At 38.5% G+C, this 11354-nt stretch overlaps 2 long non-coding RNA genes across 2 annotated transcripts; both read right to left on the bottom strand.

The window, feature by feature from the left end:
* Positions 1-2779: 2779 nt before the first annotated feature.
* On the bottom strand, positions 2780-4408 carry LOC127813163 (uncharacterized). Its single transcript, XR_008026078.1, has 2 exons — positions 3627-4408; positions 2780-2969 (listed from the first exon to the last, which is right to left on the bottom strand). It is a non-coding gene; the product is annotated as an uncharacterized LOC127813163 (long non-coding RNA).
* A 5318-nt stretch (positions 4409-9726) lies between these two features.
* LOC127813164 (uncharacterized) lies at positions 9727-11354 on the bottom strand. The gene is made up of 2 exons (XR_008026079.1): positions 10574-11354; positions 9727-9916 (listed from the first exon to the last, which is right to left on the bottom strand). It is a non-coding gene; the product is annotated as an uncharacterized LOC127813164 (long non-coding RNA).

Raw genomic sequence — 11354 nt, forward strand, 5'->3', positions numbered from 1 at the left:
GCGTGTGAGATTGGTAGAAATCTAATAGAACGAATACTTGACTTGATCGTGAGATCGGTCTGAACAGAACTAGCACTTGTTCTTGTTTTTATATTCTGTTTTAGTTTTCTCTTTTTGCAATACTGTTTTTACTTTAGTTGTGATCTTGTAATCCAATTATAATCTTGAGATTTTAGTGGATTGACTAGAGGTGGAGCCTTTACCTTGAGTAGGATCTATTTTGATCTGAACACGTAACTCAATGTGTTGATATTTTACGTGTGTGAGTTGTGGTTGTAATCTTTCGATTTCTGTTTCATTTTTATGCTTGATCTAGTGTTTGGCCGAGAAGGAGGTTGGGCTATAAAACCAACAAGTGGTATCAGAGCGACGAGGGATCCAAGATCCTGATCAAGCCGTCTTCGATTCGGAAGGTAAATCGAAGATCAAGTTAGATCTTTGACAGAGTAAGGGTTTCTTCTCTCAAGTCCTATTTTGCCCTAATTTTTGTTGAGAAAATATTCATCAGTTCTAATTTGTTTCATGTTTGCTTCATGCTCTAATCTTTCGTAAGTTCTTGATCTTGATTCAGTACTGTGTTGTTTACACCATTCCGTTAGCCCTATACTGTCTTGAGTACATGTTTGTTTTTGAAAACCTAATTTATGTTTAAATCATTTCTGGATTGTGATTTCAGTTTTTGCTCATATATAAAATCTAAAATAAGATTTATATCTTGTTTGTATCTTCAAAGTTTATGTTCCTATTTCTACTTTGAAATTTTTCGTTAGTCTCAGTTAATCTAAGTATCACCTGTGATTATCATTCTGTTTTAAAGTTCATAATAAAATGGCTCCATCTAAGTATGAATTAGAAAAGTTTGATGGTAGTGGTGACTTCTCTCTATGGCAAAAGAAAATGATAGCCATCTTGGTTCAAAACTAGTGCTCTGAGGCACTAGATGAACCACCTAGAACTAGGAAGGATAAGGTAGAACCCCCTTCTACCCCTGAAATGCGTAAGATAAACCAATTAGCTTACAACCTCATTATTTTAAATCTTTCTGATAAAATACTTAAGCAAGTAAATAAGGAGGACACTATTTTAAAGGTTTGGACCAAACTAGGATCTCTTTATATGACTAGATCCTTGACTAGTAAGATTTATTTAAAAGGAAAACTATTTGGTTTTAAAATGAATACCTTTAAATCTCTAGAAGAGAACTTAGATGACTTTAATGTTATTGTAATAGGCCTAGAAAATATTGATGAGAGTATTTTAGAAGAAAACTAGGCAGTAATACTTTTAAATGCGTTACCTGAATCTTATAGAGATCTAAGGATAACTATGCAATATGGTAGAACTTCCCTATCCTTAGAAGATGTAGTATCTGCTCTAAGATCAAGAGATCTTGAAGATGATAAGAAAGATAAGAAAATAAATAATGCAGAAGGCTTAAGTGTAAAAGGTAATTGGGAATAGAAATCAAAGCATAAAGGAAAAGGTAACTCTAGGGGAAAAAGTAAAACGAGGTCTAATTCTAAAACTATAGGATCAAGTAGAGATGAGTGGATATTAGATTCAAGTTGTACTTTTCACATGACACCTAGGAAAGACTGGTTCCTTAATTTCCAGCTCATTGAGGGTGGGAAAGTCCTTATGGGTAATAACCAATCCCGCAATATAACTGGAATAAGGTCAGTTAGATTTAAGATGCGGGATGGAATGTATAGGACTTTAGATAATGTGAGATATGTGCCCAACCTTAGAAGAAATCTTATTTCCCTAGGCATGTTAGATTCAAATGGAGGGTCTTATAAGTTTAAAAATGGTGTCCTTAGGGTTATGAAAGGATCCACGGTAGTTCTCAAAGGAATCCTTAAGCAAGGGTTATATGTTCTGCAAGTAGAGACTATCTCTGGCAATGCTGCAATTTTATCTTTAGAAAATGATGACACTGCATTATGGCATAAAAGGCTAGGTCACATAGGAATGAAAGGTTTATAAGAATTAGGTAAACAAGGCATCCTAGATCCTAAGAGGATTAATGATTTAAATTTTATGAGACATGTGCCTTGGGTAAGCGCCATAGGTTGTAGTTTGCACCTGCAACACATAAGTTTAAGGGTGTCCTATATTATATTCATTCTGATCTTTGGGGATCTCCCCAAGTTCCTAGTTCCTTATCAGGTGTCCAGTATTTCCTTTCTCTAACAGATGACTATTCTAGGAAGGTAAGGGTTTATTTCCTTAGGCACAAAAATGAAGCCTTTGCAAAATTTAAGGAATGGAATACCTATGTAGAACTCCAAACAGGTAAGAAAATAAAGACCCTAAGAACAGATAATGGCCTAGAATTCTGTAATCATGAATTCACAAATTTTTGCAAACAAGTAGGCATTACAAGGCATATAACTTGCAATGAAACACCTCAGCAAAATGGTGTTATTGAGTGGATGAATAGGATAATTTTAAATAAAGTTATATGTCTATTAAGAGACTCTAACTTGCCTAAGAATTTTTGGGTTGAAGTAGTGTCAACTACTTGCTATCAAATAAACAAATCCCCTTCCTTTGCCATAAACTTTATGTAACACCCCGTCTCGCCAGGCGTGTCACTATAAGGGTATTCCCGGGATTTCTTTTTTTTTTTTTTCTCTTTAAGTTACACACTCGCGGTATTTCAAGAACAATCTTCACATGCAGAAACAAAACCCCGCGAACCCCAGTCTTGCCCGTTTAACTATCAAGATCAATAATCTTAAACTAAACGAGTCTTAATACAACGCAACGGATACACTAATACCAAAACACCATTGTATTTCCATAGCAAAATACTTAATACAGATCAAATGATAAAATCGCTATTATACAACTGTTCATTTACAACCTGAAATACATACTAAAGCCTCCAAACGTTACAACGACTAACAAACTAAGCACCATTGGCCCTCAACCGGCCACATCCTTGCCTTCGCAGCAGTCCCTGGCTGGAACATTAAACGTTCCAGGGGCATAGCCCAGATTAGATGATAAACATCTAAGTGAAGGTATGAAACAGTTATACAATGCATGAAAGACATACGAGCATGGCATACTATACGACAACATGCAAGACATGTCTAACTCGAGATATCACCTTGACATACTTAATCCCTCGAATGTCCCACTGTGGCACACGTTCACCTGGTCCAACGTTAATCCCTCGGGTGCACCGTCGTGAAACCCGTTCACCTGGTTTAACATTATTCCCTCGAGTGCCCCAGTGTGACACCCGTTCACCTGGATTAACATTGTCCCAATCTCAAGTAGACCCCATACCGCCCCATATGGACCCAACGATGCAATTAGACTTGACCCCACATTATATGAAAATTTACACGCCATGCACTAATATTTAAAAAATAAACAGTTAATGCAATGTAGTGAATATCGACACAACAAATGTAAGTAAAAGCCTTGTAAAATAGCACCAATATTTTAAAAATAAACAGTTAATGCAATGTAGTGAATATCGACACAACGAATGTAAGTAAAAGCCTTGTAAAATAAGCTAAGTCTAGGAGCGTATAATTACTCACAAGAACTCACCAAAAGCACTTAAAAACACTTTCGAGTCAAGATAAGACTAAAATCAAACCACTCACCTTATGCGAAAAGTCAATTTAGCCTCGTAATGCGTGCTAAGCCTTAAAATGCGCGTTTTGAATAATTTCCTAGCTTTGGCATGCTCCTTTAGCCTCAAATTAATCCTTTGAATTTTCTAAGATTTTTTTCGAGATTTTTCCCTATTTTTCTTTCCTTTTTCTCCATTTCTTCTATTTTCCTTTTTTTTTTTTTCTTTTTTTTTTTTTCTTTTCTTTTCTTCTCTTCTTCTTCTTTCTTTCTTCTCCCCTGCTTCTTCTTCTCTGTTTCCCGCGAGCGAACCAGCCACCCAGCCACGGCTGCCCGCATGCCAACGGCCATCTCCGGTCACACCAGCTACGTCCTTGACCTCCACCGACCCTGCTAGTCACCACCCACCTTGCCGAGCCATCGTTGGGGGCCGTTGCTGGCCTCCCTGTTTGCTGCCCAGCTGCAACAGCTTGCGGCCATGGCTGCCGCTTGCTGTTGCGGTTCATCCCGGCCTCCTCCAATCAGCCTCTCAGCCACTTCCGGTTATCTGGACCTCACACAACCACTGGCCAGCCTCCTCCTCGTCGCTCCTCGCCTTCCGCATGTGCATCCATGGCTGCAGCTTGCGGCCATGGATGCTGTTTGCCTACCACGGACAGCTTCGGTTACCATCTCGACTTTTCTTGTGGCTGCCTCCGGCCACAAGCATTGCTTCTAGCTCCTCCTCGATTACATCGGCCGTTTGCTCGCCCAAGCTTGCTTTCTATTCGGCCATGGTTGGCTGCAACTCTCGGCCACTTCCTTCTTCCATTTTATTTCCATTCTTCCTTCATTTCTCTTCTATTTATAGGCCAAGCACCGACTCAATTGCCTTGGCCACCACTCCTTACTCTTACTTGCGTCAAGACTTGGCCACTACTCCAAGGAATTTCGGCCATGAAGCTTTCCCAGAAGCTTCGCATAAACCAGCCACCACGCACACACGTATATGCGTATTATATATATATTACACTATTAATATAAAGAAATTACACATTAACCCCCTAATTTCCATCTTAATTTCACTTGGGTAAATCTCTAATTGTAATTGCATCTTTAAACCTCAAATTAATTTGTATTATAGTACCGAAAACGCAAATTTAATAATTTCAAAGTTACTTGATAATGACGATTTCGCCCTAGAGTCCTCATCGGGCTATTGTTTCATCCCAAAACTGCTGAAGGGTTGTTTCTTATTAAAAACCGGAGCCCCCTCAGGCTTCTGTTGACTTCCCGGAAGTCTCCTATATCAATTCGGTTTCTAAGCCTAATTTACAGTTGCATTTTTAGCTGTACCAAAAACTGTTCCCGATCCCACTTATTTCATCACTAAAAATCATAGTTCGAATCACTTGTTGATACTATACAATTTTCCTTGGCTATCGAGGGTCCGGGGTACTCCCTCTGATTGATTCAGTCGCTTAAGACTGCGATAGTGTACCCTAAAGCCTCATTCTTTTGATCATTCCAGTTATACCCTTCATCAAATATCATTTATACCCTTAATAATTTCCTGGGTATTACATTCTCCCCCCCTCAATAAATTTCGTCCTCGAAATTTGGTCCGTGATAATTGTATCACCACTATTGCTAATGACTCCCAATTGAAATGTCCCAAATACCCTTTCCTAATCCTTAACAATTATTCATAATTTACGTCCTAACATGGTTCATGCTTACCAAGCACCATACTTAGTTTCCAGAATATCCCGTTGTAGCTCTATACCTGTGGCTACACGAATCCCAAAATAATTTATAAAACCCAATATCACTTCTAATTGTGTCCTCAAAACCTATTTTATTTGACTAATAATTCTCCCAACCACTCTTATGTTAATGCATATGTCATGATCATGCAAAGATTGAACTAACTTGGCTGCCATTTTTGCACAGAATTTGATAACATTGAACGAACTCCACACATCTTTCTCAATTATCATTACCTTGATTGAATATTAACTTTAAAAATAACTTCTTAGCCTCTTACAGCTGGTTATGCAAATTATCCATTTAGGTATCTCAAAACACAATTTCTTTTACAGGAACCTAACATCCTGACATGTTACTATTTCTCTTTCAAACACCATTCATCAATCAGATCATTTTATCCCAACACAGAACTCTCGTGTCATTTCAATTTATCGACAACATTCCATTTTTATATACGTCCATCACTTGTGGCTCCTCAACCTAGTACCGCCAAATGCTTTATTTCAACTAAACGGTACTTTCCATATTCTTCCACATGAGAAACAATTTTTCTATTGAGTCAAACAAGGTCCCTATTATTCTCGATTCTAGGAGTAGATTTAATCTTGTCCCTTTTAGGCGACCTAGTTTTCACACACTTCCTTAAATGATAACCTTACTGAACAACTTTTGGTTCTCATCGGGTCTTTAGCAACACCTAGCATAACTTTAATAACTTAGCCTACTGTCTTACAACCCAAATAAAATTTTCGTAGTGCAACTAAAACTCACTTCTTCCTTTATAACAGCTTACTATATGTTTCCTCAAATCATAACACGTCTCTTGGAAAGATAAACACTTTTGTTTGCTCATCAACTTATATCTTACCATTTCTTTATGTTGACTTTGACTTCATTTTGAAAAATCCACTCATGTTCTCAAGGGTACCTAGGTATACTTATTATTACTCCAATCTTTTTATGTCACCGAAGGCAAGGTTCGAAACAACTAAATCGGAGCCAATTGCTCACAATTCTTGGGGTGCGTATTAATAGGCACACGAAACTAAAAGTTAAGTCAATAACTAGAGTTAAATTTCTTCTAGATGCCACATCCAAGAAACACATTTACCTAAGTAAGTTCGCAACTCACGCTTATATCAAGGATCGTTCCATTCCTGATTAGAACCTACCTTGGCCTATGCACACAATTATTATTTCACCACAACTCCTAAATTTCTTGAGCGCACTCCTCTCTTCTTGGTAACCTTAACTTCACGAATTTCTATCATGGATGTAATTATCATAGAAGAATCCTTTACAAATCTCCGTTAACAGCTTGCCCAACATTGTTTCGTCACTCGAGATTACTTTTCCTTCTTTCGATTCTCTTTTGATTATCGACTACCATATTCCACATAGCAATTAACCTGCTTAGGTCATCTTCCAATCCTTCAACCTTTCCATAATGATTTAGGGATCCTGCCACGATGCTCTGGTCCCTTGGAGTTTGGACTCTAAATCATACATAACATCCTCAGTGTCGTCCAAACTTTGGCACCTGACCGTCTCCACAGTTCACTGTGTTGCTCCGACTCGTAGGTATCACACCCCAAACCGCGAGCCAACCACCAGTCCTCTGCCTTGGTCCCTAGGCTCAGATCCATTGTTACAGACCAACACCAAAGGTGTTATCGTTATGCTAGAATTCCTCATTCCATCTCTGAGAGCTATAGTGGTTCTATTGGTACTAATCCAACTCCCTGATCTTTTGGATTCCTAATGTTCTTTTCCAGAGTAACACTCAATCGTATCCAGCACCCTTATCCTAACCATTCCTAAGACTTCGGATTTCTTTCTCATAATTTAATCTCTTTTACTTTCCAAATTTGTTACACATGTGACAGAACCTCGCACTCCTGTTGCTGCTCTTGCAGACGTTCATAATTTATAAAACACTCCAACATCAATTGTATTTCCAGTTTTTTTCATTTTCTAAACTTATACTAGATCGTTCAACCATATTCTCGTCACGGCCGTATGCTTAATTTATCACAAGATTGGCTTAGAAATTTCATTCTCCTTATATGTTTATTCCACGATTGACTTTCAACTAACACTCACTATACAGATCATTATGTCAATCATTCCTATTTCTTTGAATCTATTAGGACCAACTTCAATTTTGCTCAGACCTAATCAAATCCCAAGATATCTTTACAAGCTTTAGCAAGCCTGTCTCATTGCTTGGTGCCTTAAAATTCAAACCAAGACTTTTATGACTACCTCTCAGTCCTTGATAATCATCGTTATGCTAACTATTTTCTTTGAGTTTGTATCTTCTTAAATCGGCTAGAGTCATTTTAAGCTTAAAATATAATCGTCTCCACAGGTTGAAATACCATTTTATCTCCAAGTATATACAGTACGCATAAATTTTCTTTTAGCAACATCAAAGTCATACTCACAATTCACTTATCCCAAATTTTTTCTAATTTCCAAGGTTCGTTTTAAATCACAAATCTCTAATCTATCGTTGTTCCTTATATTACTTACAATCTCAAAATCATCAAGTAAGGTTTCATTTTGAAAATCCTCTATAAGCCAAAAGATTCTCTCAAATTTCCAATTTAACTGAAAAGTTCTAATCTTCAAAACAAGCGGTTCTTGCGTTTGATATCCAAATAATTTTTCGGTCGCACCTTGACCCTAATGATAGCTAATTTACAGTCGATCCCTCTTTGTCTCGTAGTCACTATTTGAAATTCCAAAATCCTAAATCATCAAAATTTGAGTCAAAAGGAAAATTCTCACTATAACCTAGAGCATTTTATTCAAGCCAATTACTACCAAGAAAAACTTCTAAACACCTCAAACAAGAATTCGATCCTCAATTAGTTCCGATTCATTTTCCTCGTCTGATCCTAAACTAATATCCTTGATATAGTTCTTTTTTTTTTCTATCATCTCCCAAAACTTCCATAAGACTTAAATCTACGCCTTAACTCTCTTTGTCCTTGAATAACATATGAAATCATACGACTCGTCCCTATGAGTCATTTTCTTATGGTAATATTTCCTTATTTCCATTACCAATAATTCCGGTTTCTCTATCTGAATATCCTCATCAACAATTTCGGATTCTTAAAATTCTCGAATTCTATTTTCAAAAGCTTTTATCGAATCATCCTGGGTTTCTTATCGGGTCGTTCCTTAGGATTCTCGATCTATACCAAGTCATTCTTTCCCTTGAATCTTTATGCCATTCGATCAAAACCTGACTTACAATTAGGTTATGTCATATCAAACTAATCGTCCACAACTTGTTTCTTCTTAATAATCACCAGTTATCCCAACATTTAGTGTGATTGATTTTAACTAATGATCTCCAATCTACGGTTTTCGATTCTTACGAATCCTCAGTTATGGTTTATCGAACCAACCTTACATTCGACCCATATTGTTCGATGCTAACTCCCAATCCAATGTTTCATCACTCAGCAAAATCTAGTATTCTCCAATTAATAATTTCAAAGACTTCAACCGACAAACCCCTAAATCTCCAAGCAGGGATTTTGTCTTTATGATCTACCAATTCCTTTCCCCTAAGTCTCCATTTGGGATTTTCACTAGTTAGTCCTAACTGAATCCGTTCTTCTTAAGTCCTCAATTCGGATATCTAACTTAACCTTAAGATCTTCAAGTCGTTCTTCTTTCCCACGCCCTTGACAGGTTCTCCTAATAATCTCCATCGTTTCGCTTATCTTTGTCAGGGCATGACACCACCATTATTTAACATGTCTCAAACGGGAGGGTACTAAGACGATTCACTAAGATTCTTCCGAAAGAGATTTTATACTATACTTCAAGCTGTACCGGAATTACCAAAGTATTTATTCCTCAAAGGTTTTGGATCATATATCTCTTTCATTTCGACGACCCTCTTCACTAGCTTCCTAATTTCCAAAAGATGTGAATAGAACTTGTTCGTCTCCCCTTGACGCTGAAAGTATATTCAAATTGAAAACCTCAAATTTCACCTTTCTAGAGTCTCCATACCATTTCGACTATGTTCCGAATGTCTCCTAGAATCCATAATCCTGTTCTAAGTTCTCATTCAATAGTTCTAATCATGCTAAGTTTAACAACCTAGCCAAATCGTCCTAGGGTTTTAACTTAGGGCTCTGATACCAATTGTAACACCCCGTCTCGCCAGGCGTGTCACTATAAGGGTATTCCCGGGATTTCTTTTTTTTTTTTCTCTTTAAGTTACACACTCGCGGTATTTCAAGAACAATCTTCACATGCAGAAACAAAACCCCGCGAACCCCAGTCTTGCCCGTTTAATTATCAAGATCAATAATCTTAAACTAAACGAGTCTTAATACAACGCAACGGATACACTAATACCAAAACACCATTGTATTTCCATAGCAAAATACTTAATACAGATCAAATGATAAAATCGCTATTATACAACTGTTCATTTACAACCTGAAATACATACTAAAGCCTCCAAACGTTACAACGACTAACAAACTAAGCACCATTGGCCCTCAACCGGCCACATCCTTGCCTTCGCAGCAGTCCCTGGCTGGAACATTAAACGTTCCAGGGGCATAGCCCAGATTAGATGATAAACATCTAAGTGAAGGTATGAAACAGTTATACAATGCATGAAAGACATACGAGCATGGCATACTATACGACAACATGCAAGACATGTCTAACTCGAGATATCACCTTGACATACTTAATCCCTCGAATGTCCCACTGTGGCACACGTTCACCTGGTCCAACGTTAATCCCTCGGGTGCACCGTCGTGAAACCCGTTCACCTGGTTTAACATTATTCCCTCGAGTGCCCCAGTGTGACACCCGTTCACCTGGATTAACATTGTCCCAATCTCAAGTAGACCCCATACCGCCCCATATGGACCCAACGATGCAATTAGACTTGACCCCACATTATATGAAAATTTACACGCCATGCACTAATATTTAAAAAATAAACAGTTAATGCAATGTAGTGAATATCGACACAACAAATGTAAGTAAAAGCCTTGTAAAATAGCACCAATATTTTAAAAATAAACAGTTAATGCAATGTAGTGAATATCGACACAACGAATGTAAGTAAAAGCCTTGTAAAATAAGCTAAGTCTAGGAGCGTATAATTACTCACAAGAACTCACCAAAAGCACTTAAAAACACTTTCGAGTCAAGATAAGACTAAAATCAAACCACTCACCTTATGCGAAAAGTCAATTTAGCCTCGTAATGCGTGCTAAGCCTTAAAATGCGCGTTTTGAATAATTTCCTAGCTTTGGCATGCTCCTTTAGCCTCAAATTAATCCTTTGAATTTTCTAAGATTTTTTTCGAGATTTTTCCCTATTTTTCTTTCCTTTTTCTCCATTTCTTCTATTTTCCTTTTTTTTTTTTTCTTTTTTTTTTTTCTTTTCTTTTCTTCTCTTCTTCTTCTTTCTTTCTTCTCCCCTGCTTCTTCTTCTCTGTTTCCCGCGAGCGAACCAGCCACCCAGCCACGGCTGCCCGCATGCCAACGGCCATCTCCGGTCACACCAGCTACGTCCTTGACCTCCACCGACCCTGCTAGTCACCACCCACCTTGCCGAGCCATCGTTGGGGGCCGTTGCTGGCCTCCCTGTTTGCTGCCCAGCTGCAACAGCTTGCGGCCATGGCTGCCGCTTGCTGTTGCGGTTCATCCCGGCCTCCTCCAATCAGCCTCTCAGCCACTTTCGGTTATCTGGACCTCACACAACCACTGGCCAGCCTCCTCCTCGTCGCTCCTCGCCTTCCGCATGTGCATCCATGGCTGCAGCTTGCGGCCATGGATGCTGTTTGCCTACCACGGACAGCTTCGGTTACCATCTCGACTTTTCTTGTGGCTGCCTCCGGCCACAAGCATTGCTTCTAGCTCCTCCTCGATTACATCGGCCGTTTGCTCGCCCAAGCTTGCTTTCTATTCGGCCATGGTTGGCTGCAACTCTCGGCCACTTCCTTCTTCCATTTT

This window comes from Diospyros lotus, chromosome 11, assembly GCF_014633365.1.
Source record: "Diospyros lotus cultivar Yz01 chromosome 11, ASM1463336v1, whole genome shotgun sequence".
NCBI lineage: Eukaryota > Viridiplantae > Streptophyta > Magnoliopsida > Ericales > Ebenaceae > Diospyros > Diospyros lotus.